The sequence below is a fragment of the Ursus arctos genome, unplaced genomic scaffold, assembly GCF_023065955.2.
Source record: "Ursus arctos isolate Adak ecotype North America unplaced genomic scaffold, UrsArc2.0 scaffold_16, whole genome shotgun sequence".
Lineage (NCBI taxonomy): Eukaryota > Metazoa > Chordata > Mammalia > Carnivora > Ursidae > Ursus > Ursus arctos.
Window position 1 is genome coordinate 7,117,712 of NW_026622830.1, and position 27,613 is coordinate 7,145,324.

Sequence of the window (27,613 nt, forward strand, 5' to 3'; positions counted from 1 at the left end):
TGTCTGTGTTTGTGTGTGTATATGTGTGTGTTTGTCGTATGCTGGCGTCTCAGTGTTCCAGGATCCATTTCCATGAAGGGAAGGCAGGGTAAAACCTGTAAGCTCTGCCCGGATCCTTGGCAAACCTGGAACACTCGTAGCAGCTGAATGTGCTGGCGTGAATGGGAGCCTCTCAGGTGCAGGAGGCATGAGTGGTGGAGGACGGGCTCCTCTGGCAGCACGGACTCCGAGGCCCCAGCGCTCAGGTGGCTGGATGTGCGAGGCCCCAGAGAGCTGCCTGAAATAGGGTCAATTGGAGTCTGTCTCAATAAATTTCCAAGTTGGTTTTATTAAAAAGAGTTGCTTCTTTGGGGCCTCCACACCTATTAAACTGAGGGGAAAAGAAAGTTGAAAAAAAAATTAAAACCACCCTCTCTACCCTCCTCGAACAGCACATCCATTTATGTAAATTGTTTTTATAAGTAGCCGAAAGTCACTTAAAGCATTTTATTTAATCCGTGTAGGCGAAGCCTCAAGGTTTCAAGCTTTTGTGTTCGTGCTGTATGGAAGCTTTTCAGCGTTGCATGGCTTTCAAAAGGTGCTTGCAAGCTTTTCCGAGAGGAACTGTCGGCACACAAGCCGTCCGGAGCCAGGGATCTCATCCTCGAGACAGGAGTCTGGACATGCTTATTTGCAGCTTTAGCAGCAAGGCAGGTGATCTGGAGGCCCGTGCTTCAAGGCACCGCACCCCCTCTCCACCATGGGTGATACATGTTTCTTGCCTATGCAGGTGGAAGACGCTGCCTGGATCCTGCTTCTGGGGAACAGGAGGATTTGCAGGTCCTTCCGGTCCGGGCTGTACGGGAAGGGCAGCAAACCCTTGAACTCTGCTCAAACCCGCCTTTGCACTAGCTGTGCCCCCTGATCTGAATGTACTCCCGCTTCCTACTGCGGTCTGGAGACACGGAGCTTGGTTCTAATAGTGGCTCTGCTTCTTACCACCTATACGGGCCGGATTTTCTAATCTGCACGATGGGAATAAATAAATTCGCCCAGTAAACATCTGAGTCATTATCCTGTTCAGGACTTGGACTGGTGCAGTAGCTCTAGGCACTGGTGACAGACGCACAAAAGAGAAGCTCAGGGAGCCTCTGTTCTAGAGGATCTTCACAGAATATTCTTTCCTAGGTTATTGATAATGATGAAAGCTTCTTCCTGAGGTTATAGATAATGGTGGGATTCTCTTCCTAGATCAATGAGGGTTTATTTTATTTTTTATTTATTTACTTATTTATTTTTAATGTTTTTTTTTTTTTATTATGTTAGTCACCATACAGTACATCCCCGGTTTCCGATGTAAAGTTCAATGAGGGTTTAAAAGGATAATGCTTACTTCCAAAATTTCATGTGTGAGAATTAACCAAGAAAATGTGATAAAGCTGTTGGTAGTGCCCAGCACTAAGCAAACATGGGTATTTCTCATCTCAGTCCAATTTTCAGTGTCTCAGAGAAGCCAACCCACTGGTTCAAATCCCTCTATTACAAGCTTTCAGAAAACCTGGTACCTCTCCTTCATGGTACGATCGCAGTGCTGATTTTATATTAATGCAGGTAATTATTTGATTAATTTCTGACTCTCCCATGGGACCTTGAGCTCTATCAGAGCAGGGAAACTGGATTTTTGTTGCTGTTATTATCCTCCATTCTCTTCCAACGGCATTGTCCAATGCTGGGAAATACTCATCTTTTCAATGAATAAATGACCATATTGACCCTCTCTCTCTCTTTCATTTTAGATCATCAGACCAAGTATTTCCCTTGGGCACCCAAGCCAGGATCGAAATATCTACATCTAAATGTCTAAATATTCAGCTTTACTACAAGATAACTCACTGTGCATCAACTGCAGGACTAAACCGGTATCATGCAGCTTGAATTTCTCAGGGTAGTGCTGGTATTTCTCTGACCTAGACCCACTGCCTGATCTCGTTGGGATTTTTAGTTCCTGCTACATCTTTTGTGTTGTTAACCATATTGGGAATATGTTCAGCTCCATGACTAGCTTTTGATGGCCTTAATAGGCTTGAAAGGGGTCTTAGGATGGAGAAATTGTCCCCCAAAGTCTTTTGGTGCCCCCCTCGACACATTCTTTCATAACATCTACCTGGCAGGTGCACTGGCCATACAATGGATTCAGCAATAATTACCTCTGAAATCCTAAACCACATACTGTTTTAGCACCTGGGAGGGATTTAGCTGAATGCCCAAGTTAGCTTGAAGCTCAGACTGGAGAAAAAAGAAACACCTGCTTTTGACATTTTAACAAATCCATGGGCATATTCTGTGTGCTGTGGGAGGGCACAGCCCTATCTTGCTACCCCTGTGTTCTATACTTCCTTTCCACTGTGACTTATTGTCTTCCCAGGGATTTGCCCACACTCAATTTTCACTGCCACTCCAAACAGCATTTTCATTCTGGTTCTATGGAAGACCAAGGTCGTGTCAGAGAATAAAATCAAATTAACAGGGTCAAGTATTCAGGACAATGAAGGCCAGACATGAATGTGAAATTGTTGACAAAGGGGAGACCTTCAAGGGTTTATGTAAACAGAAGGAAGAAAAATGCAGATGAGGACAGGCTAAAGGACTGGCTGACCAAACCTGAAGTCTCCATAAAAAAACATGCTGGCACATAGTAGGCACTTGAAGTTGTATTTGAATAATTTTGTAGGGACCAACTGTCCCCTTTGGCCCAGACATATGATTTTCAGTATTAAAATCAAGGAAGTCCCAGGAAAACTAGAACTTGTTGGTTACCTTGGATTAGCATACACTTGACTTTGGAATTTTCTGACAGCCTAGACTCATCCAGCTAGTACCCCAGGATAACCAACATCTTGTATAGGAACACACTTCCTTCACTCTTCCTCTCCTTCTGACTTAAATTTCAAAGCCCACGCCCATACTGTGTCCCTAGGGACAGCGCCCTTGGAGATGGGAATGATGGACCAGGGAAGAAAGAAGTGTCGCCCTTTGATCTATCCAACATCTTCTTTCTTTCCTTTTATTCCCTTTCTGGCAAAGCAATGTGGATCCAGACATCTAAGAGCTTTTAAAATATAATTTCAAAGATCAGACTGATTGTCTGAAAAGCCATCAAATGCACTGTCCAAGAGCTGTTCATGCCCAGAGAGCGAACGAGACGCCCATGACACCATGGTCTCACTACTATGGGATCTGGAGATGTAGGGAATCAGTGAGAGAAGGGACATACACATAACTCAAAACAGGAAACTGTGCAGCTTCGACCACTGTTTTGATCCTTGCAATTAGGAAACACTTGAGCCATCAAAGGCAGAAAGGAAAACTGAAGAAGGCAAAGAATGGAAGTCACAGGAAGAGATGAGTACAATTGCTACATGTATAGTCCAAAAGGGGGAAGAAAGGAAACTGCTCAAGGTAATGTGAGGAAACGGATCAGATTCCCTCAGGGCATGGGCAAAATGAAGCAGAGACTCCTACATAGGAAGATAATACAGACAGCAAGGGCCCGAAGCTAACCAGGTTCCGAGCCTGCTATCAAAGGTCCCGTGCAAAACAAAACAAAACAAAACAAAAACAAAAACAAAAAAAAAAAAACACCTGGGACCAAATCTTGTAGTTGGGTGGCTCAATCCACTCCAGGAAGTCAAAACAAAGTGGGTGTTCTGGAGGAAGCTGCAGATAAGAGTATGTGGCTCTCTTGCAAAAGTAAGCAAGGTCTCTGTGGCTGGCACACTTCTAACACTTTGCTTATCTTGTGTTTAACTGGACCTCAGCAGCATCACCAGAGGATCGGGAAAAGGGAAAATGGACTTAAGTTCAGGAGCACTGTCCCCCTGCCATGTTCCCCCAGGCTGCAGTGGACAGGATGTGAGACAGCCACTTTTTTTTTAATGATTTTATTTATTCTAGAAAGAGAGAAAGCAAGAGCAGGAGGGGCAGAAGGAGAGGGAGAGAGAGAGAATCGCAAGCAGACTGCACAGTGAGCACAGAGCCCGACGCGGGGCTTGATCCCAGGACCCTGAGATCATGACCTGAGCCGAAACCAAGAGTCAGACGCTTAACTGACTGTGCCACCCAGGTGCCCCCAGATGGCCACTTTCATAAGGGAAAAAACAGCAGCAGGAAAACCCTCACATGCTTTCTTAGGTAATAACCATTTACAGCTGAGAAACAGACCATGCATCAAATCCTCAATTCTTAGCAATCGCAGCCAGAGATCAAGGTGCATTTAAAGTGTTGTCTGAAGTTACCTGATGTGTCCTCAGTGAGTAGATGCCTGCACCGTGCCTTGCACTAGCCTGCTTAGTGATCGTAGGATATATATTCTGCCACAGTCATATGCAACATTCAACGTACATGTATTAACTACCTGCTGGGTATGGTGAACTACTCTAGGGACTGGACGTAGAGCAGTGAACAAAACAAAATTTCTGTCTTTGTGGAAATTACATTCTAATGGTCAGGACAGGTTAAACACAAACATACGATAGACGTTTTATATAAGTTCTGCAATAGAAGAAAGAATAAAGCAGGGTAAATTAAGTTTGGTGGGAGCAATATTTTAGGTAGGTCGGTCAGACAAAACCTTTCTGGGAGGGATTGAGCTAAGATGCAGATCCCAGGATATATAAAGATGATCTCAGGCAGAAGGAACAGTGAGTGCAAAACCCCTCTGTGCTTGTCATATTGAAGGAACTACGGGGAGACCACAGAGGCGGCAGAAGCTTGAACCAGAGGGAGGTTCATGGAAATGGTGACAAGTGCTCAGGGCTAAGGAAAATATATTTCGAAGGTAAAGTTGGCATGGTGAGACTTCTTTCTTTCTCACACAGAAAACCCATACACCAGATTTCCCTCCTCACGATGACATCAGTGACGCACACGCTGGTGTGGGTCCCCTCGAAAATTACCTGAAAATGAGCGTGATGCTTAAAAGAGTAAAGGTGGAGAATTACCTCGTGACATTATGTTTCTACTCTTTGATTCATTCATGCATTCCTTCTTCCCCTCATTCACTTTATAGCTATTTATTTAGCAACGAATGCGTCTCCCGCACTGTGCTGAGCCCTGGGGGAGAAGCATGTATGAGGCACAATCCCCGTGTTCAAAGACTGAATCTGGCTGAGGAAGGCACACAGATGATTACAGAACAATAAGGTAAGTGCCTAGTAGTTTATGCGAAATGCTCCATGTTATTTGAGGAGCGAAGGTCAATAGGGGAACTCTTTCACAGAAAGTGAGAATTGAACCCAATGATATCAATGAAAGGAGGAGGAGGAGCTTATCAGGCAAAGTCAGGGAGGGAACCAGGGTGGGGAGAGAGAGTGGGACATTGGATTAAGAGACTGAAGGGGTGGAGGGTGGCATTTGGGCATGGAGTAGCAAGTACAAGGAATATCAACAGTCTGGTGCCGCTAGAATGGCGTTTCTCAAAATCACTAATGACTGTATTCCTTGCCAACAATGCAGATTTTCAGGCCCCTCCCTGAGAGATGCTGATTCAGTAGCTGCATAGTGGGAAGTGGTGTGTGTATTTTCAGTACCACGAGGACTGGGACCCACTCTTCTAGAGGATAAAGAAGAGCCAGAGGTGGGCAACTCCAGAGATAGACAGGATGGAAAGAAGGGGCCGTGCATGGAATGTGTGTCTGGACAAAACACATGGACTTTGCATGCCAATAATTAAACTTCATGAGACAGTTTAAATGAGGAAGGAAAAAGAGAGGAAGAGATAGGGAACAGGGGGAAAGGAGAGGACTGACAAAGGATGATTATATTTTTATTTTGGCAAGAAAGAGAGTAAACCCTTTCAAACACCACACACACGCACACACACACTACCCTTTCCTATTATTTCAGAGAAAAAAAGAGAACATTTTAAATACCCAAAATTCAAAAGATACACTCTCACAAAAAATAATAAAAATATTACACTTGCTTTCTGTGCTGTCCTAACAACTCACCACAAACTTGGTAGTTGAATGTAATACAACGTTGTCATCTTATAGTTCTGTAGGTCAGAGGTCCGAAAGGACCTTAACTAGGCTAAAGTCAAGGTGTTGGCAGTGGTACATTCCTTTCAGAAAGCTCTAGAGGGAAATCTCTTTCCTCACCTTCTCCAGCTCAAGAGGATGTTCACATTCATCAGTTGATGGCCCCTCCCTGTGTCTTTAAGGCAGCAATTACGGGTTGAGTCCTTTCCTCCTCCTCCTTCTTTTTTTTTTAAGATTTTATTTGTTTATTTATTTAGAGATCACAAGCAGTGGGAGGAACAGAGGGAGAAGGAGAGAGAGAATCCTAAACAGGCTCCATACCCAGCGTGGAGCCCAATGCAGGGCTTGATCTCACAACCCTGAGATCATGACCTGAGCCCAATCAAGAGTCAGATGCTTAACAGACTGAGCCAGCCAGGCACCCTGAACCCTTTTCATATCAAAACTGAAGGAGGTTCTTAATTTTTAAAGATTGAAGTGATTACATTGGGCACACCTGGATAATTCAGGATCAATTCTTGGTCTCAATATCTTTCATTTCTGCAAAGTCCTTTTTGCCAGGTAAAGTAACATAATCACAGGTTCTGGGGATCAGGAAGTGGACACTTCCAGCAGCATTATTCTGCACTTCATAAACATGCTACATTGAACAAAAGATAGCTTTATGAGAAGGTCCTTCCATTGTCCTTAGAATCTTCATCTTATCCTGCACCAGCAATGGCTGCATTAGGAAGGAACCTTCCTGGTCTATAGGAGAGCACTGAGAGCAAGGGTTCATTAGCATCCTGCAAAGGACTTTAAAACTGAGAGTAACAGGGTCACATCTCTTTCAGTGAAAAGAATTCTGCTAACTCAGTTAGCTCAGATAACTTAGATACTATACAGTTATTAACCAAAAAGAAGTGACTTCCTTTTTTTTCTTCCCAATAAAGTTGGTAAATTCCTTCAGTGTTATTTTATTTTTTTAATAAAAAAAAAGGTTTATTTATTTGATATATATAGAGAGTGCACACATAGAGGGAGGGGCAGAGGGAGAGAGAGAGAAAATCTCAAGCAGACTCCCTGCTGAGCACAGAGCCCAATGCAGGGTGATTCCACAACCCTGAGATCATGACCTGAGCTGAAATCAAGAGTCAAACGCTTAACTGACTGAGTCACCCAGAGGCCCCTCCTTCGGTGTTATTTTATAGTCAATCTAAATTGATGTTCTTAAGAATTAAAGTTATCAGTAGTTCTGCCCCCAACTTAGTTGCTAAAATCTTTGCCTTAGACAGAATTTGGAATTCAAGTTTGTAACATGCAGTAGTTTTGTGAGTAAGTGTCCTGTCTGTAGATTTTGCCTTTTTGTGAGGAAGTCTCTGTAAGTTTGCACTGACGAAGACAAATAAACCCAGTTACCACAAAAGCTGGTCTGTGCAAGTAAGTTAGTCACTTCTTCCAAAGAATTTTTTTTTTAAATAACATCTCACTGCATAATAAATGAATCTGAAGGGAGTAACGGAAGTTCATTTAGAGGCAGGAAAACGAACACAGTGATACATGACAATATTTAATCGCAGAGAGAAATGACTGAGCTCAGCATAAAGTCTGGTGCCTCTCAATCACTCCAGAGTTTGCAAGCTTTGTTTTATTCCTTTGTGACAGATGGAGTTTAATAAAGTATATTTACTTTTATGGTTTCGTTTGACTTTGGTTCTAAGTCACATTCATTTGTAGAGGTTCAGAACAAGTCACCCCAAAATGTTCCACTTTGGCATGCATATTATTTTGAGTTGAAAATAATCAAGGCCCAGAGTCTCAGGAATAAACTTTGACCTGCTCCCTAACTGCCTAAAAGAACTTAGATAGAGGACCTACTCCAGGAAGAGAGCTATCACCATAGATAATTGCAGTAGACTATGAGCTAGGCGTTCAGCAAAATTTATTTATTAAAATTCTTCTCTATGTTCCATTGCTTCTACATGGCCCAGCCAACATGTGTTTACCAAACATTTGCTCTTTTTCATCTTCCTATGAATTCTTTTCCTTCTCTTTCAAGTCCCAAGCCCTCACTGCCTTCTTAGTTCAGGATGACATATATGCATTATTTTGCTGTCTTTGGAATCTCATGTTTATATGCATCGGATTTTCTCCTGTTAATCTGTCTCACGCCAATTGAATTCTTAAATCAGCAAGAAGAATCTTAAAGGGTATGAAAAGATGCTTCCTCCCCAACACCTTCAACACTTCGGTTGACTCTTGAACACTGTGGGGGTTAGGAGTACCAATCCCAACATGGTTGAAAATTTTCATATAACTTCTGACTCCCCTAAATTTAACTACTAATAGCCTACTGTGGACTAGAAGCCTTACTGATAACAGTCGATTAACACACATTTTGTCATATTATATGTATTATTTACTGTATTGTTACAATACAGTAAGCTAGAGAAAAGAAAATGTTAAGAAAATTATAAGAGAAAATACATTTACAGAAAAAAATACATTTTTTGTTTTAAAAAATCCGTGTATAAGTGAACCCACACTTCAAACCCGTGTTGTTCAAGGGTCAACCACATTTTTTCTTAGTCCAAGAGTTAAAGAGGGAGCACAATCATGGAAAATATTAATTCCCCAGGCTGATATCACTAAGAGTTACCTGTTTTGGATTTAGTCAAAGAGGAGACAACCAGGAATGTACAAGGTCTATGTTCAGTGCTTCCTTAATGTTTTCTGTTCTTAAGTTTGTCTTTCAGATGAATCAGAGAAGTCCTTCCTGTCTTTCTACATACAGACTGTAAAATGATCTACTGAAAATTTTCCCCTCTTGGAAAATTCGACTTTTTAAAATAAACTATACAAAAAAGTACAAGGGAGAATAGATCATTCATATCACTGCTACTCATAATTAACCACTGTTAATGTTTTGTCCTATATGTGCTCAAAATCTTTTTTAAGAAGTGATAGGGTTCCAGTTCTGAGTAAGATGGTATAAAAACATTCTACCACCTCTCTCTCCCTGGATGCAGTCATAAAACCTGGAAAGAACACATGGAATAGTTTTATAAGAACCCTGAAAAACGTCAATTACCAGTGGGAATATATATATAAAATAGAAAATACATATATGTATTTTTTTCTTCTAGTATATGTAAGACTTGAAACATTGGAGCCCAAAGCCCAGAAGTTGGCTCAGTCTCCAAAAAGAGGGCTTTAGGTAATGCCCTTCCCCCCCACCACCCTGTAATCTAGCTTGAGGATAGGAATAAGGTCCCAACACTCAAGAGCAGATTGCCCTCCCTAATGTAGGTGGCCCTCACCAATCAGCTAAAGACCTAAAGAAAACAAAAACAGAGCCCCTTCAGCTGGTAACAGGTAACTTCCCATGGCTGCCTGATTGGATCTGGGCTATTTGGTCTCTTCCAGCTTTCCAACTGGAACTACACCATTGACTCGCCTACATCTCCAGCTTACCACCTGCAGTCTTGGGATTTCTCATACTGTCAGCCTCTATAATCATGTGAGCCTATTCCTCTCTCTCTCTCTCTCTACACACACACACACACACACACACACACACGATTTGTTCTGTTCTCTGGAGAACTCCGATTAAACACTGGGATTCCATTCATTAGGCATTTGCTGAAAGACACAACTATAGTGATAAGATCAATTTTGAAAGGGCTCAGAGACTGGGGGGTGGTGGTGTTAATACAAATGGATAACACGAGGAAGTTTGGAGGGTTATGAAGCTGACATGCCTTCATCGTGATGGTGGTTACACAGATGTACATATGTGTTAACATTCACAGAATTGTACGCTAAAGAAAAAAAAAAACGATTTTACGACATTTAAAAAGTAAAGTTTTAACACACAGGATGGTGTAAGTTTAGGGTGAACAGCATCAATTTCATCTCAGTAAATTTAGAGGAAAAAAGTTAAGTTTTAAAAAGAGAATGTCATTCCACTGTTTTTCCTAAAAAAGGATGCTTATTATAAAGATATCATTGATGAAGAAAAATAAAAATGTGAATTTAAAATCAGGTCCAAATCCAACCACGCAGAGATAGCATAAGTGATCTGTATAAACATCATTCCAGGTATCTTCCTACAAACCTGCATGGATAGATGGATGAATGGGAAGATGGATGGCAGAAAGGGAAATACTCTAGAGAAATGTGATATTACAGATGCTTTAAAAATACAAAATATTAAATATTTTTTTAATTTAACTGAAGAAATAAATAAATATAAAATTAGTAAAATGCAAATTAGTGATTTTATTCCAAAATAATAGATCCTCTCAATATTCCTAAAATTTAGAAAAGATTGAAAACATTAAGGAGTCATATTTTTAACAAGATTTTATTTATTTATTTGAGAGAGAGAGAGAGAGATAGAGACAGAGAGAGTGGAGAAAGGAATAGAGGGAGCGGGACAAGCAGACTCTGTGCTGAGCTTGGAGCCTGATGTGGGGCTCCATCTCAAGACCCTGAGATTATTACCTGAGCAGAAATCAAGAGTGGGATGCTTAACCGACTGAGCCACCCAGGTGCCTCAGAAGTAATTTTTTTTAACCTGTACTTTTATAGTTTTGATGAGCTCAGTTGTATAAACAAGGACTCTCACACTTCTATTATTCGTGATAGTATTTTTACTTTTGCAGGTTTACTATATGTATACTCTAAATATGTGTGTAGTTGTTGATCATTAACTTGGTATTTGCATTTGAGTAAGCGCACACTTCTGTGTGCACGGTTAACCTATATGCACACACACACGTAACTGTCAGCGCTTGCCACCAGTCAGTCCCTCTGCCAGTCCTCTCTCTGAGGTTATTTATTTAGATGAAAATCTTAAATGGCGGATGGTATTGCCAAGTAATTTTTTCAAGGAGGAACTCATGGGAACTTCGGATGGAGAAAGTTGGCCCGTTACCTTTATATTTCCATAACTTCTTGATTGTGTAGAATGTCTTGCCTGATATCTTCAAAACTCTGGTAACATCTCAATTTTCTTCTTAACAACTGTTACCACTGTACCTTGCCTGCTTGCTAATGCCACAATCTTCCATTAAAGCTAGAACTGATGGATTCTGAAACATACCTTCCTTAAATGCAGAGTTTCCTCATGATCCTATTAGAGCCTATCCCCTACTATGATGAACTCACACAATCATTCAGGACAACCATTGGAGCATGTACTCTGTGCCCCACAATGTAAGCATGAGACACATAAAGAATGAAATGATCTTGGTCAGGCCCTCAGTGAGATCCCGTGTCGTGAGGGGCACCGTCACGCAAAAGGAAATTATACTGTAAAGAATAGCATGTTATAGGGCCTGCAATAGAGTTATTTGCAGACAGCCGGAGGAAAACATGGTTTAGTCTCATATTCATTTTTCTTATCACTTTTTATTACCCTTTTTCCTTCTGCATGGAAAAAAGTGTGATGGCAGACCAGTAAATTATAATGCCAATCAAGCAGATCAAATGTCCCTTAAAGGGTTTTCTCAGCCTTGACGCTACTGACGTTTTGGGATAGATGGTTCTTTGTCATGGAGGGCTGTTCTGTGCAGGTAGGATGTCAAGCAGCGCCCAGGTTTGTACCCAGTAGATGCCAGTAATACCCCTCCAGCATTGACACATGTCACCTGCGGATGCAAAATCAGCCCTAGACAAGAGCCACTGCCCCAAATCAGCCCTCCTTTGACTCTCTTCTGTTCGTTGTTTTGTTGTATTAATTGCCTTACAAAGTGGAGACATCTGCTGGTGAGTTCTTTTTATCTTTTTGACTCACTTATTCACATCTCATTATTCCTTTGAAACGTTAGGAGGGTAAGATTAATGAATTTATTATCTTTAAGTGTCCATTCTGCTGCCACTCTGAGAAATGATACTATTCTAAGTTGATAGTGAGGGGGTCCACATTCTCTGGTTATCAGCTGTGCTCTTCAGCAAATCACCAGGACTAATGTCATATCTAGAGCTATGAATAATTGTATGTATTATTATTTTTTATATCGTTATCCCATTTCCCTGGATAAATACAACATAGCCTATATTTTGATTGATATGCCCCAGGGAGTTACTGGTGCAGAAAGTGGTGCAGAGTGGGGGTCCTGGCAAATAGTCACATTATGCTCAGCAGATAGATCAAATCCAGGCAACCTCATTCTTGACACTGACAAAATAATTAAAATAAAATATAGCCTGCAGGGTTTCATCTTGAGATGTGTGGATTGAAACTAGAAAAAACAAAACAAAATTGCCAAATGTTTAAATGAAGAACAACATTTTGACACATCGATGCATTTAGATCATGTTTTAAAGGAGATATTATTTTTAACTTCATTTTTTTCTTGTAAAAGTATTCAAATTCTTTGTGATCATTTGCAGTTAGGCATATAATTCTGTAACTATGTCAGGCTAGAAGTTATAAAAAAGTGAAAGTGAGTTTTTTTCTTTCATTTCATAAACTAGAGGCAGAAGAAACTACACAAGAAATTTAGAGATTGAGTTTATTTTACAATCATGGTGGAGAACACTGTTCTGTGGACTTCACATTCATTCATTCATTCATTCATTCATTCATTCATTCATTCAACTCTCATACCAAGTTATGGAGGTAATATTTATTTTCATTCTTATGCTACAAATGAGGAAAGAAAGGGACAGAGAGGGTAAGTATCATGTTCCTAGTCACAAAGGTAGGCAATAGCCCCGCCAGGGACTGAATCACTCACTCTTGGGCTCAGACAGGTCTCTGCGGTTAATCACTCAATCACTTCATGCAATTTCTCAACAGAAAGAAGCTAAAGTTTGGGGCATCTGGGTGGCTTGGTTGGTTGAATGTCCAACTCTTGGTTTCGGCTCAGGTCATGATCTCATGGGTCTTAGGATCAGGTCCTGCCTCAGTCTCCGTGCTTAGCGGGGAGTCTGCTTGAAGATTCTCTCTCTCCCTCTGCCTCTGTCCCTCCCCCCACTCATGGGCACCCATGAGCTCTCTCTAAAAAATAAATAAATAAATCTTAAAAAAAAAAGAAGCTGAAGTTCACATATCCTTAATAACTAGAAATCATAATTCTATATAACCCTATCACCTATAACAAATCTATCTTGGGAAAGCTAGAAAAGGTCATTTCCACTTCAGGGATGTGACTGAGAGTAACCTAGAAGCACCTATAAATCTCACGGTGCATGGGAGTCTCCCTGACAGTGAGGCTGAGGCAGCAGCAGGGCTGAGGAAGGGACCAGAGTTCCCTCAGCTTTACCAGCACTTTACCACCAAGTCAATGCAACAGGTCCTCCATGCTATGCTCTTATAATTTTGTATCAATCAAACTGCACTCATACCATCGGGCCCCCTGCTGTGCTTAAAATAGTGCCAATAAATGTCAGTTATTTAAATTAATTTAATGCACAAATGATATATCAAGATTCCAGCTAGTGTAATTGTTTTCAAATTTAACTTTTTGTTTGCCATCATGGTGGATCTGTACATGGATGTAAGGAATGTTAGAAAGACATCTCCTGTACTCTCGGCCCAGTTTCTCCTACGGTGACTTCTCGTAGAACTCAAGTACAGCATCACAACCAGGATACTGACACTGATACAGTTAAGACACAGCACAGTCCCATCACGACCGCTGTCACTCCTGACACCCTTTCCTACATAGCCACACTCACTTTCTTCCCGCAACCAGAACCTTCTGGAACTCCTGGCAACCACTTGTCTATTATCTATTTCTATAATTTTCTCATTCATTTCAAGAAGGTTATATAATGGAAATCATAGAACGGATACCCCCCTAGGATTGGCATTTTTCACTCAGCATGTTTCTCTGGGAATTCATCTATGTGCTGTGTACACCAAAAGCTCATTCTTTTTTATTGCTGGGTAGTTTTCCATGGGCATACACAGTTTATTTAACCACTCGCCCATTAGAAGACATCTGGGCTATCTTCTGTTTCGGACTGTTATAAATAAAGCTGCTATAAACATTTACACACGGGTTTCTCTGTGAACATAGATTTTCTTTTCTCTGGGATAAATGCTCACAGGTGCAATTGCTGGATGGTTGTCTGGTAGTCACGTGTTTAGTTACTTAAGAAACATCCTGCCAGCAATATATGATGGATCTGATTTCTCTGCATCCTTGCCAGCATTTGGTTTTGTCACTATTTTTTATTTTAGCCATTCTAATACATGTGTGGTGATGTCACATTGTGGTTTTAATTTTTATTTTCTTGATGGATAATGTCAAACATCTTTTTTGTGTTTCTTTGCTATTTGTATATCCTCTTTGGTAAAATGTCTCTATGTCTTTTGCCCACTTTCTAAATGGATTTTTTTTTTTAAATGTTGAGATCTGGACATTGATTATATAGTCTTCAACTTTCATTCAGTTATATAGCTTGCAAATATTTTCTTCCAGTCTGTTGCTTGGCTTTTCATCCTTTGAAAGGATCCCTATCAAGAACACAGTTTTTGAATTTAGAGGAGGTCCAATTTATTGATTTTCCCTTTTATGGGTTGTGTTGTCAGTATAAAGGCTAACAACATATTGCTAGCTCCAGATCCTTAAGATTCTCTTTTTTTCCCCTAAGTTTTAGAGTTTCAAGTTATACATTTACAACCATGACCTATTCTGAGCTAATGTTTGTACAAGGTATACAACATAGGTCAAGGTTTTGTTTTTGTTTTTTGCCTGTGGATATTCAATTACTCCAGTACCATTTATTGAAAAGGTTTTCTTTCCTCTATTGAACTGGTTTTGCACTTTTGTTCAGAATCATTTGGGCACATGTAAGTGAGTCTGTTACTAGAGTCTATTCTGTTCCATTGATCTATGTGCCCATCTCTTTGCCAATACCATACAGTCTTGATTCCTGTAGCTATATAACTCTTGAAATGAGGTAACCCATTTATCTTACTTTATTCTTCTTTTTCAAGATTGTTTTAGCTATTCTAATTTCTTTGTCTTTCCATGCAAGTTTTAGAATAATTTTGTCTATGTCTACAAAAAACCTACTGGGATTTTGCCAGGACTTGCCCATGAATTTGGAGAGCACTAACATCTTTCCCATGTTGAATCTCCCAATACATGCGTACGGTATGAGTCTGTTTTAATGTTTGATTCTTTCATTAGTATATTGTATTTTTCAGTATACAAGTCCCATACATGTTTAGTTAGATGTACACCTAAGTTTTTGATGTTTGAACAATTATAAATGGCATTGTATTTTTAATTTCTGTGTCCGTATGCTCATTACTAGCATAAAGAAATACAATTGATTTATTGTGTATTTATCTTGTATCCTGTGATCTTGCTGCTGAACTTATATATTATAGAAGAGTTTTCTTTTTCTTTTCTTTCTTTTTTTTTGGGGGGGGAGAGAGAATAGGCAGGGGAAGGGGCAGAGCAAGAGGGAGACTTAAGTCGCCATTTTAGTTTTTGCTTTATGTTTGTTCTCTCTTTTTCGTTCCTCTGTTTTCTTTTTCTTGACTTCTGTGGCTTATTTGAACATGTGTTAGAGTTTCATTTTGATTTATCTGTAGTGTTTTTCAGTGTATCTTTTTGGATAGGACTTTAGCAATGTCTTTAGGTCTCACATTATATATACATAACAGTCTATAGCTGTCATCATTTTATCAGTTCGATTATATCTATCATCTATTTTTATACTTATTACCTTTATAACCCTTTGTCCTCCCCCATTTATAATATAGTTACCTAAAAGAGTTTCTCTATATACATTTAAAACCATATCAGACAGTGTTACTTTTGCTGTCATAATGAAACACAACTTAGAAAACTCAAAGGAGAAGGAAAGCCTACTGTATTTATGTATATTTTTGTTTATCATATTTTTTTCCTGGTGTGCTAAGATACTCTCTTTGATAATTTTCTTTCTGTTTGGAGAAATGCCTTTAGCCGTTATTTTAGGGTAGGTGTGCTGATGACAAATTCTCTTCATTTTTCTTCATCTGTGGACATCTTGATTTTCCCTTCATTTCTAAAGGATATTTTTGCTGGATATAGGATTCTGCAATGACAGTTCTTTATTTTCAGCAATAGAAAAATGTGTGACTTCCTTCTGACACCCATGGCTTCAAATGAAAAATCTGCTGTCATGTGTATTGTTCCCTTCTAGGTAAAGCGTTATTTCTCCCTCTCTGATCTAAATTTCTTTGTCTCTACTTTTTGGTAGATTTGTGTGGTATCTTGGTGTGGATTTCTGTTCATGGGGTTTGCTCAACTTATTGAATCTGTAAGTTAAGTCTTTAGCCAAACTGGGGAAGCTTGTAGTCATTATTTTAATACTTTTTCAGCCCTCCTCTCTCTCGCCTCTCCTTCGGTGACTCCTATGGCACCAATGTTAGGTCTTTTGTTATAGTCCCACAGCTCCATGAGGCTCTATTCATTTTTTTTTCAGTTTATTTTTTTCCTGTTGTTCAGACTGTACAATTTCTATTGTCATATTTTCCAGGTTTCTGATTCTTTCATCTGTCCCTCCCATTCTGCTATTGAGCTCAACTGAGCTCTGTTTGCTGAGATTTTCTATTTCTGTATTGAGGCTTTCTATTTTTTTCATTTGCTCCAAGCATGTTCACTGTTCTTCTTATCATTAGACTTGGGTTACAGGTTTTTAGGGAGGAAGACCAGAGGAGTAAAATGTCATTCTTATCCTATCCAATCAAGAGTACATACAATCAACATGATTTATCTCTGTTGATGCCGACCTTGATTATGTGGCTTACATAGTGTTTGTCAGTGTTCTCTGCTGTTAAGTTGCTTTTTATTTTCTTGCTTTCTGTACTGTATTCTTTGCAAAGCAGTCACTACAGGCAGCTCCCAGTTAAAGGTAGGGAGTTATGTTCCACCTCCTTGGTGGGGGGTAGAGGGAGAGAGCATCTGCATCACATATTTGGAATTCTGTGAATGTGCCAAGCATTTTAATTTCAATGTCTCCTAGTCCTCATTATAATTCTATTATCCCATTTAACATATGAGAAAATGAAGGCACTGAATAGATTAAGTTACTCACCCACAGTCACAAATCAAGGTGCATTTATATTATAGCCTGAGACTCCAATTCCCCTTTTAGTATATTTCTATATGCTCAAGTGAATTGCACCATGGAACATCCACTTTGGTTCTTTACTTCCATTAACTTGTCTGATTCCCGTCAGATAAAGAATGTCCCCCACCTCTGGCAGAGGCTGTGGTCACTGTGCATCTCCCTCTTAATCTAAGGTTGGCATTTCCATCATGGTTCCTGCATGAGCTCCTCAGGATGTTGCATAGCCCTTTATTACATTAGACCAACACTGGACCAAAGACCCAGTGACATGGTTTGGTGTTATAATTAACGAAGGGTAGAACCGAACGTACCTCAGAGACTAGTTGGTTTGGTTATGAATATTTAAAGCTAGAGGTCTAAAAATGATGGTGGAAACCACAGCTTTATTAAGCTGCTGCATTTTGGGGCTTCCTTGCTTTAATTGGCAAGAAATGCTCACCTATCTCACACGGTAGTATGACCTCCAGGTATGAGACAGAATACACAGGACAATACGAAGCATTTGTTGTCTCCAGATGTCCCATCCATGACCGCGAGTTCCCATTTCTTTTGGCAAGTATCCAGAGCTTCGCCACTTGTCCTGCTTACCTGGCATCTTTCCTCCCCCCTGAAACATCAATCCTTCTACACCATTGTGTTCACATTGAGGTACAAAACCTCTTAGATGGAGAATGTGGAAGCTGTAGATAAATAGTGAGAGTCACATCACTATGGCTAAAGTGACATAAAATGTCGATCTTGGTGTGAAATATGAGTAATCTCCGAAATTTATGGTCATATCAAGGGCTCATCCATTTTAATACCCTGAGTATAATTCTTATTTGCTGATCATCGAGGGCTATTGTATACAACACTCTGCCTGTGTAAAGCATTTTTTACTTTTCAAAGGACTTTTGTAAGCTTCTTTTTATTTGCTCACCTAACAGCCCCCCAAAACACGAGAATCGGGGATTAGTAAGAGCTTCTCAACCCTGAGTGAACACCCAAATCACCTGCAGAGTTGTAAATCTTTTTCTTTTGGCCCCACCTACAGAGAGTCTGATTCCATGGGACTTTTGCACATGCCATTTGTTTTCCTCGGAAGGTCCTTACCTTTTACCTCATTAATTTGCTTCTCTTTGGCCTCATTCTCACTCTAGGAATTTGTAAGTTGAAGGCCACTATTGTAAGTGCTCCTTTGAAATATTCATTTTTCTTATAATGATGATTTGTTATGTTTGTCTCCACTAATATCCTGTCAAGGACATTTAATTTTTACTTCCCCAATTCCTAGCACAGTATCTGGTACATATTAAGTAATTAATAAACAGGTGCTCAATGAAAATATGCTGAATTAATGAATGGACAAATAACAGGTCTGAGACAGGACTTGAACAGCTATATATTTTTTTAACAGTTCCACATGGGTGATTCTGAGTTGAGATTCTACCTATGTGTGTGTCTCTACTGTAGAGATGATGAGGAAAGAATTTGGGTTTTTGTCACCCAGGGGAAAGCAGAGGTGGAACGGAAGCCCAGAGCTGGCTGTCTCTCCCGGGATCCATGACTGGATTGTCCTCTGTCTACTGCATCCTTTTCAATTCAGGACTTAGTCTTCACACCTTGTGCTGTTTTCCCTATTCTCCTAGGGAGAGGGAAGAGACCCTCTTCTGTTATTTTGGGAGAATCCTCTACCCATCACCATTAAATATTTATCACATTACATTAGGTTGATGAACTCATCTGCAAATCTCACTAAACAGTGAGCTATAGGAGAATGAAAACCAGTTATATTACCCATGTCTGTATCCCTACCACTGAGCACAGGGCGTATGATGAATTTCTTAAGTAATGTTTACTCAGTAAATGGATAGAAAAGTGAATATATGGATGAATAATTACAGCAAATTGTAAAATGTATATACATGGGGATGTTTTGGACCTCTTTAATGACCACTTTTCCCCTATGAGAATAGAAGTTCAACGGAAATAAAAATGTAAGAGAAAATGCACAAATGCACCCACCATGGATAATGGCATATTTATGTGCCTGGTGTTCTGTCTCTAACTTGCATCGGATCAGTTAGGCGTCCACAATGCCTTAGCAAAGACAAGATGAGTGGGCCATCTGGATATACTTCACCAGAAGACGAAGAGCTGAGATAGTTCCAGCCTAGTAAGAATGTGATGTTCCCCTTCCAATTTTATGTACATGTTATATATTATTTATTTATACTTCAACCCAATTTTTAGAGGTCATGCTGGCTATAAAAGGTAAGCCACTCAAAAGCCTGTGTGACTCACATTCCACCAGGCTTCTATAAGGTTTAATGGGGTTCTATTTCAGGTGAGCAGGTAAACGAATACCCTCTTGCAGGATATCCCAGAACACTGCCCAAAGAACAGAGATGCCACAGTTACAGTCTGTAATCGGTAACAAGGGGAGTTCACATTCAAAAAGCAGTCACTGGCATGATCTCAGTTAATTCTCCCAGCAGATCTATGAGGCAGGTACTATAGTCACTATCACGGTATTGCAGAAAAGATATTGAGGTTCAGAGAATTTAACGATCTTGCCCATGATCACCAGCAAGGAGTGGGGGAGCTGGGTTTAAATGAAGCCAGTCTGATCTCCAAGCCCATTGACCTTAGCCACGACATTAACCAGTCTCTCTGAATATCGACCAATACATTATCATCTAAAACTATGAGTGAAAGTAGGAGCCCCAAATTACATCAGACACATAGAGATTACTCAACAAGATTTTTACAGGTAAGTAACCTACCAACTAGTAATTAGCATATTAAGTAAGAGAGGCAGGATTAAACCCAAGTGCACTGCTCTTTGAGGTCTGCATACTTCATTGTCTGATGCAGGCTTCATATAGGAATGGCCCTGAGATAGTTATTTCTTTCATGCATATCAAGTTGCCCCCCAATAACTGGTATGTTGGAGCTATAATGCAGACGTGGGCCATGTTAAAATACAGATTTGCCCCATCCCAGATCATGTTTGATATTCCAAATGTTTGCCTTTCCTCAACAAATCCACTCCTGCAGCAGTCCTCATGGCTCAAATACTATGACAGACTGACACAGCCATGAATAGAGTAACTGCCAAATTTACAGACCAACAAAGAGGGCCAGTATTTTGATTACTGGTGAACCAAAGAAAGTATCACCAATAAAATAATATACTGAAAGATGGCTGATGAAGGGAAAGGGTACGGGCTGGGGTTGAATGAGGGAATTTCACCCTCTTCTGGCCACATTAAGCATAGTAGAGCTAAGACTGTCACCATTGTCACGGCATCAACAAACACCTGGTCTCTCAGCCTAACGTGATCTGTCTTGGAGATGTACTTAGTTCACATTGTCATGCTTTTGAAGAATAGAAGCACTATGAAACAAGCACCTTTTTTCTTTGTTTTTAAAAGTTGGGAGAAAAAAATAAAAGATGTCATAAGGATTTAAGTGTCTTTACTGCCTAACCCTTAGCCCTTTGATCCCAGGAATCTGCCCTTCCTGGCCACTATAAAAGATATATCATGGGAGGACTGTGTCTCCATTCCTTGCCCTCAACTCCAAGATGAAGGTTGCACCCATATAGCCCTTAAAATATCCTGTTGATCAAGTCAGAGATATCCACTGGAACCTGATGACATTTAGAAGTCCTTTGACTTCATGTGGTGATGAACTCTCTAAATGCAATACCCTGTGGGACAAGGTGCGTGGGTTTAATCTATCCTAGCAGAAAATCCTTCTCAGGCTTCTAGGGGTGTTTCCTGAGATGCAGTGAACAGCTCCAAGTCTCTTCTCTGAATGCTCTGCCTCCCCTCCCCCATTTGCACTCCTCTGGAATCACAAAGACCTCTTAAACTGATTCTCTCACAAAGTGGGGGTTGGAGGGACAACCGTTTTATTTTAATACAAAGGAATTTCACGACCAGTCAATAGGATCAGAGACAAGGGACTTTCCCAAGGGACTTGAAAATAGTGAGAGCGCAGGAAAAATATAAGAGAGAAATAGTAACAGGGAGATAGGGGAAGAGGCAGTATATCTATCAGTCAAGATGACGTTAAGAAATTAATACAAAAGGAGCACCTGGGTGGCTCAGTCAGTTAAGGGTCCAACTCTTGATTTCGGCTCAGGTCATGATCTCGGGGTTGTGAGACTGAGCCCAGCATCGGGAGCTCTGCATGAGGCATGGAGCCTGTTTAAGATTCTCCCCTTCTACCTCTGCTCCTCCCACCACCCCCTTCTCTTTCTCTCTCTCTCTTTCCTTCTCTAAAGAAGAAAGAAAGAAAGAAAGAAAGAAAGAAAGAAAGAAAGAAAGAAAGAAAGAAAAAGAGAAATTAATTTTAAAAAATTAAGAGTAGTTTATAAAAGACAGAATTTACCTCTCATGTCATTATCCAGGAATTGGCACTGCAAGGTGGTTTCAGGGTCCCAGCCTACTACTCTCTTGTTCATTTACTATCTTACCCCAGGGTTCTTTCTACATCTGACTACCTTTCCCCATGCTACTCGTTACCCCATGGTTGCTAGAGTTCCAGTCACTCCTGCAACAAGGTGGAATGAAAAGGGTAAAGACTCTATCCCATGTGATTCCTTTTTAGAAGACTTCCTGCAGATTGAGTTGGTCCCTACTTCCTACATCCCATTGTCAGAACTTCGTCATACACCATAGGTGGCTGAGCAGAGGTGGGGGCGTGTAGGCACTTGAGTCAGCCATGTATCCTGATGCTATTTTGGGATCTATTACTGGGGAAGAAAGGGAGAACAACTAGCATGAAAGAGAAGCAGAGAAAGAGAGAGATTATCTCAGAAAAATACAGGGTATCAGTCTGGTACCCAACCTGTGGAGTCGGTTAGGGAAACAAAACTGAGTGAAAGTAATATGAGAAAAGGATCAGAAATGAAGAAATTAAAGATTATCTTGGAGACTACTTCCTGACCCTATCATCTACTTGATTCCCAGGTGTCTTATACTCTTGGTTCCTTGAGATAGCTCTACCACCATCTGGAAAAGATAGCTTTCAGCTTCAGCTAGCTCACATGGCATTTGCTGCTTGAAATCTGAAATCTTCAACAGACACAGTCTTTATGATCTGAGAGGTTGATCAGTACTTGAAAACTAATGTTGCCCTTTGACCTCCAAGAATACTTTGGCTTGGCTTATTCGTGAGAGGAGAGGAAGGAACGATGCGAAGAGAGCCTCAGGCAGCTGTTTGCATGACCTGCCAGAAAACTTCTGGTCTATGTCCCTGGAGAAATATCTGTGTCTTCAGCAGTCACTACAGAGACTGTCTGGGTCTCAAATCTCATCAGGAAGGGCGTGGCAACGTTATTTCCTTAAGTTTCTGGCTGGGGTGTATAAATCAATGACAATTATACAAGCTCCATACAACTTTTGAAAGCCATAAGTAGAATTTAAGTTCACAATGGCCCAATACAGAAGAGAAATTCTGATATTTCATTTTCAATGTCTGCTAATTGCAAACTTCTTTGTATAAGTACCACACGAATTATTACTTATTAACCATCTTTTAACTTAACTACATCAGACTGCTTAGTGATAAGCATATATCTACCCTATTGATATCACCAGTTGTCAGAGTAGTATATCCATTTAGTAAGTGCTTAATAGTTTAAAAAAATATTATAGCATTATTTGATCACCGAATCAGGACGCTTATCACAATACATCTTATCAAGGGAAAATATCAGTTGTATAAGAATTCTAAGAAATTAAACCAACGTATCAAAATAAGTTAAAATATTCATTTTATAGTTGCTGAATTTGTATTCAGTACCAGGCAAAGAAAATCCAGGGGAGACCAAACATAGTGCTGTACAAGGGAATCTGGAACGAGGGAACATTTCTCCCCTATTCCCCAACCTGCACATTTTCCAACTCTAACCCTATATTCTTTTAATTCTAACACACCGAAGTTTTAAAAGGGAAACCTACACAAGAGTTTTAATAGATACCTTTATAATGGACATTAAGAATTCTTACTTAGTCTTGAGAAAGCATACAAATATGTACACAATATACTTTGTTCAACATTTATGGTGATTTGCATAACCTTATATATATTCATGTATCGTTTACAAAACCCATTAGTTCAGCAATTATTCAAGGCCCTTCTGGGTACCAGGCACCAGGGGCCAGGGATATCAAGGAGATTAAGACAAGCCCACACCCATCAAAGGCTTGTTATCTCATGGGGAAGTCAAGCTTAAAAATGAATCACAGATGATAAAGTGTTAAAAAACATCATGATAGAATTGGTTCACAGGTGATGTAAAGAAGAAGGGATGTCCATTTATGTTGTTTTGTCCAAAGGTAAAGCAAGGGCCACTTCTAGATGATTAGGTGTTTAATGAATGAGTTTTAGTGGTGACAATACACTTGATGTGGAAAGCGCATGATGGATCACTCTTATTCTGGGCCTCTTGGTACTGTCAGTGCAGGAAGAATTTCCCAGCAAGAGCAAGATTCAATTGAAGAAAATTATTGTTCAGTGAACTGTTGCTCAAACTTGACCCACAATCTTGCAGCTGGGATAGACTCACTTCAATGTCAGACAGAAAGCTTCTTTTACAAAAGAGGAAAAAATAAACCTTTGGCACAGTGAGCCTTCTCTGTATGAACCCAAGGAAAGAATTTGACTGTATTTTAAAATTTCTTTGTATAACTGGAAAGAACTAGCAAGATTCATACCACTGAAAATATGTACAAGTCAGTGAGACATAAAGGTTAATCATGATCCTAGTACTCACGGAATCAAAATACATCTTGCAGCGTCTATATGCCATGTTTGTACTTAGGCTGCTATATAACCCAGAATGCTTCCTCTCTCGACCATGGCCCAATCCAGCTTCCATTTGAGCCTCACTGCAATGCCACCTTCTCTCCCAGCCTTCCCTGGTGCTCCAAGGAAAAAGTATAAAACACCAGCATACCTTACCATTGACTTTATCATAAAGTGATATTTTACCATTAATTTAGAATTATTCTCTCAACAGTAAACAGTTTTTTATTTTTTAAAAAATTTTTAAATGTTTTAATAATCTTTTTTTATTATATTATGTTAGTCACCATACAGTACATCCCCAGTTTTTGATGTAAAGTTCCACGACTCATTACTTGCGTTTAACACCCAGTGCACCATGCAACACGTACCCTCCTTAATACCCATCACCAGCCTATACTGTAAAACTACCATATCCCAGTTTGGGAGGATATAGTGGCAACCGAAACAGTGGGTTAAGGACTTATGGGGCTAACATGTTAGACCACCACATGTAATTTAATAAATTAAAATAAAATGAAATAAACAAGGTAACTCAGATCATTCATTGTGACAAATATAGCAAAGCAAATAGAATAAGGTGGTAGTAAGTGAGTGGGTGTAAATGGGGTCAGGGTTGAGGTCGATGTAGAAAAGTGAGGTCAAGAATGGCCTCGCTGCTGGGGCGCCTGGGTGGCACAGCGGTTAAGCGTCTGCCTTCAGCTCAGGGCGTGATCCCGGCGTTCTGGGATCGAGCCCCACATCAGGCTCCTCTGCTATGAGCCTGCTTCTTCCTCTCCCACTCCCCCTGCTTGTGTTCCCTCTCTCACTGGCTGTCTCTATCTCTGTCAAATAAATAAAATCTTTAAAAAAAAAAAAAAAAGAATGGTCTCGCTGTGAAGCTAAAACGGATTATGCTTTACTCACACAGGTCTGACCTCTTTACTGAACTATAAGATTTTTATATTTCAATAGCACCCAGCTCAAGACTTGGCCAATTGAACAGACTCAGTAACAACTGCTGAGATGAATCATGTTAGATAACCCATTTTCTCTGTGGTCTAAAGCAGAACTGTGGAATGCAAGGCAGGGAAGGAGGAAGCATTTAGGCCTCAAGGTCTCTCCTCTCAGAGCTCCGACACCAATTATTGATTAATTTGTATTGTGTGTTGAGATTTGAGAAATAAGCTGGAAGCTTGAATAAGCTCTGAATAAGCTGGAAGCAGACAGATGGAAATCAAAATTTCAGCCTTTTGATGAGGCTTTTACATGAATGGCCTTTAGTTTGGAGAGTTTCATATCAATTGCTGCTGTGGTTAAGCTCTGTAGCACTTCCTGAGCTGTGGTCCATTCCAAGAAGTTTGTGTCTCAAGAGCAGAGCAGACACTTCTGTAGTTACCGAGAGTCACCTTCTATGCCCTCAGTGGACACGCACAGACCTGACTGTTTACCCAAGAGTGCTTACAATATGGACGCAAAAATACAACCACACAGGCATGTCCAGAGAAGAAAGAAAAGTAGAATCACCCGTGCTCAGACCCGAACGGCGTCAATCCAATGAGTGCGGAATTAGGACACAGACCAGGTACTGTGATTCCTGCCACTTTGGAAAACAGTGTGGAGGTCCCTTAAAAAGTTAAAAATTGAGCTACCCTATGATCCAGCAATTGCAATCCTGGGTATTTACCCCAAAGATACAGAAGTAGTGAAGAGAAGGGCCTTATGCACCCCAATGTTCATAGCAGCATTGTCCACAATAGCTAAATCATGGAAGGAGCCGAGATGCCCTTCAACAGATGACTGGATTAAGAAGATGTGGTCCATATATACAATGGAATATTACTCAGCCATCAGAAAGAACGATTTCTCAACATTTGCTGCAACATGGATGGGACTGGAGGAGATAATGCTAAGTGAAATAAGTCAAGCAGAGAAAGACAATTATCATATGGTTTCACTCATTTACGGAACATAAGAAGTAGGAAGATCAGTAGGAGAAGAAAGGGAAGAAGAAAGGGGGGTAAACAGAAGGGGGAATGAACCATGAGAGACTATGGACTCTGGGAAACAAACTGAGGGCTTTGGGGTGGGAGGAATGGGATAGGCTGGTGATGGGTAGTAAGGAGGGCATGTATTGCATGGTGCACTGGGTGTTATACGCAAGTAATGAATCATGGAACTTTACATCAAAAACTAGGGATGTACTGTATGGTGACTAACACAATATAATAAAAAAAGATTATTAAAAAATGAAGTAATGGGACAGAGGACTAGCTAGGACACGTAATAAAGGGGATTCAGGGTCAAAGGTTTGCCTTTGGTGATAAAAGAAGCCTGGCAAATTAGTCAGTGAAGCACACTTCACCATTACTCATGCATTTCCTCTCTTGGGCATTCCTGCAAACCAATGGTCTTTTAAAATCCACTATTGAGCAACTGTCAATGTCTCACACGTGTGCTTTTAAATCCCTGTGACAGAATTTAGAGTGAATTTGTAACTGGCATCAGAAAATAAAATAGAGTAGGTTGTTAAGGAAATTGACATTTCCGTCATCGATTTTTTTTGTTGTTGTTAGATGTGTTTAGTTGAAGGTCTTCTGCAAATTCTATTAAATCTAACAGTTTTATCTTTTCTTAGGTATTTATTTGTTCCCCAAGTAAGATTGAGGGAGAATACAAACTGAGTCCTGGTGAGAACAGTGCTGATGTTTCCATTAGATATCAATTTCCCCTCCTTCATACTTTTGATACAGTTTATTCTTTTCTTATGACATTTATCACAGTCTTTTCTGAGATATAGTCATTGACTTAGCCTTTCTGCCAGAAGGCAGTCCTTCATTTTTGGTTGAAAACTGTGACATAGATTTTTATAACCCCTTCTGTCTACCTGAGCCTTTTCCAAACAAGGTGGTTGGCATGGTAGTTTCTAGAAGGAAGATACATGTAGCCATTGGCTAGGTTAGTGATGCTGATTTCCCAAAGACAGAAGAAGGAAATTCACTGGTTGACTAACAATTTTAGATAAAAGAGGCTGGATATGGTTTGTAAATGGAATGATGGTGAAATAAAATAAATTCAATAGAAATCATCTCACTGTGGGATCCCTAAATCCATTCATTAAATAGCAACAACTTAATATCTCCCTTTTTTCTTTTCTTCCTTTGTTGTTGTTGTTGTTGTTGTTGTTGTTTTCCCAGTCTGGTGGACAGTAGGTGTTCATCTGATGAGGGTATTGGAGTAAAATAAAAACAATAATCAATTAAAACCAAAAATACAATGAGAAGAAGAATGGGATTTTACTTAGTCTCAAATCATCTCCTCACAGAATATTATTTTGTGAATGGGGGGGGGGTACTTTGTAGGGGCAACAGTACTAGGTATATCCCATCTTAATCAGGTGATCAGAGTCAGTACCACCAGCAGTGGAACAAATCTGCATCACAAGCCATGAGGTAGGAAGCAAGTAGAAGAAAAAAAGCATCACAACTCTGATAACCTGTCCAGCAAAGGAGGAGGAAGAGGAGGAGGAGGTGGGGGAGGGGGAGAAGGAGAGGGAGGAAGAGGAGGAAGGGGAGGAGGAGGAGGAAAGGAAAAAAAAAAAGGAAAAAAGAAAAGAAAAAGAAAAGAGAAATGCATACCTGGGTCTGGTCATGAAGAAATATCAGAGAAACCCTATTCCACAAAATAACTGGCCTGTCTGAAAATGAATCTCAAGGGAGGATTAGGAGCCTATCCCAGACTGGATGAGA

The 27,613-nt window shown here is 40.1% G+C and overlaps 1 pseudogene; it reads left to right on the plus strand.

The window, feature by feature from the left end:
- The first annotated feature begins 750 nt into the window (after positions 1–750).
- The window catches only part of LOC123001273 (ragulator complex protein LAMTOR5-like), a 51,541-nt pseudogene continuing 24,678 nt past the window's right edge, over positions 751–27,613 (plus strand).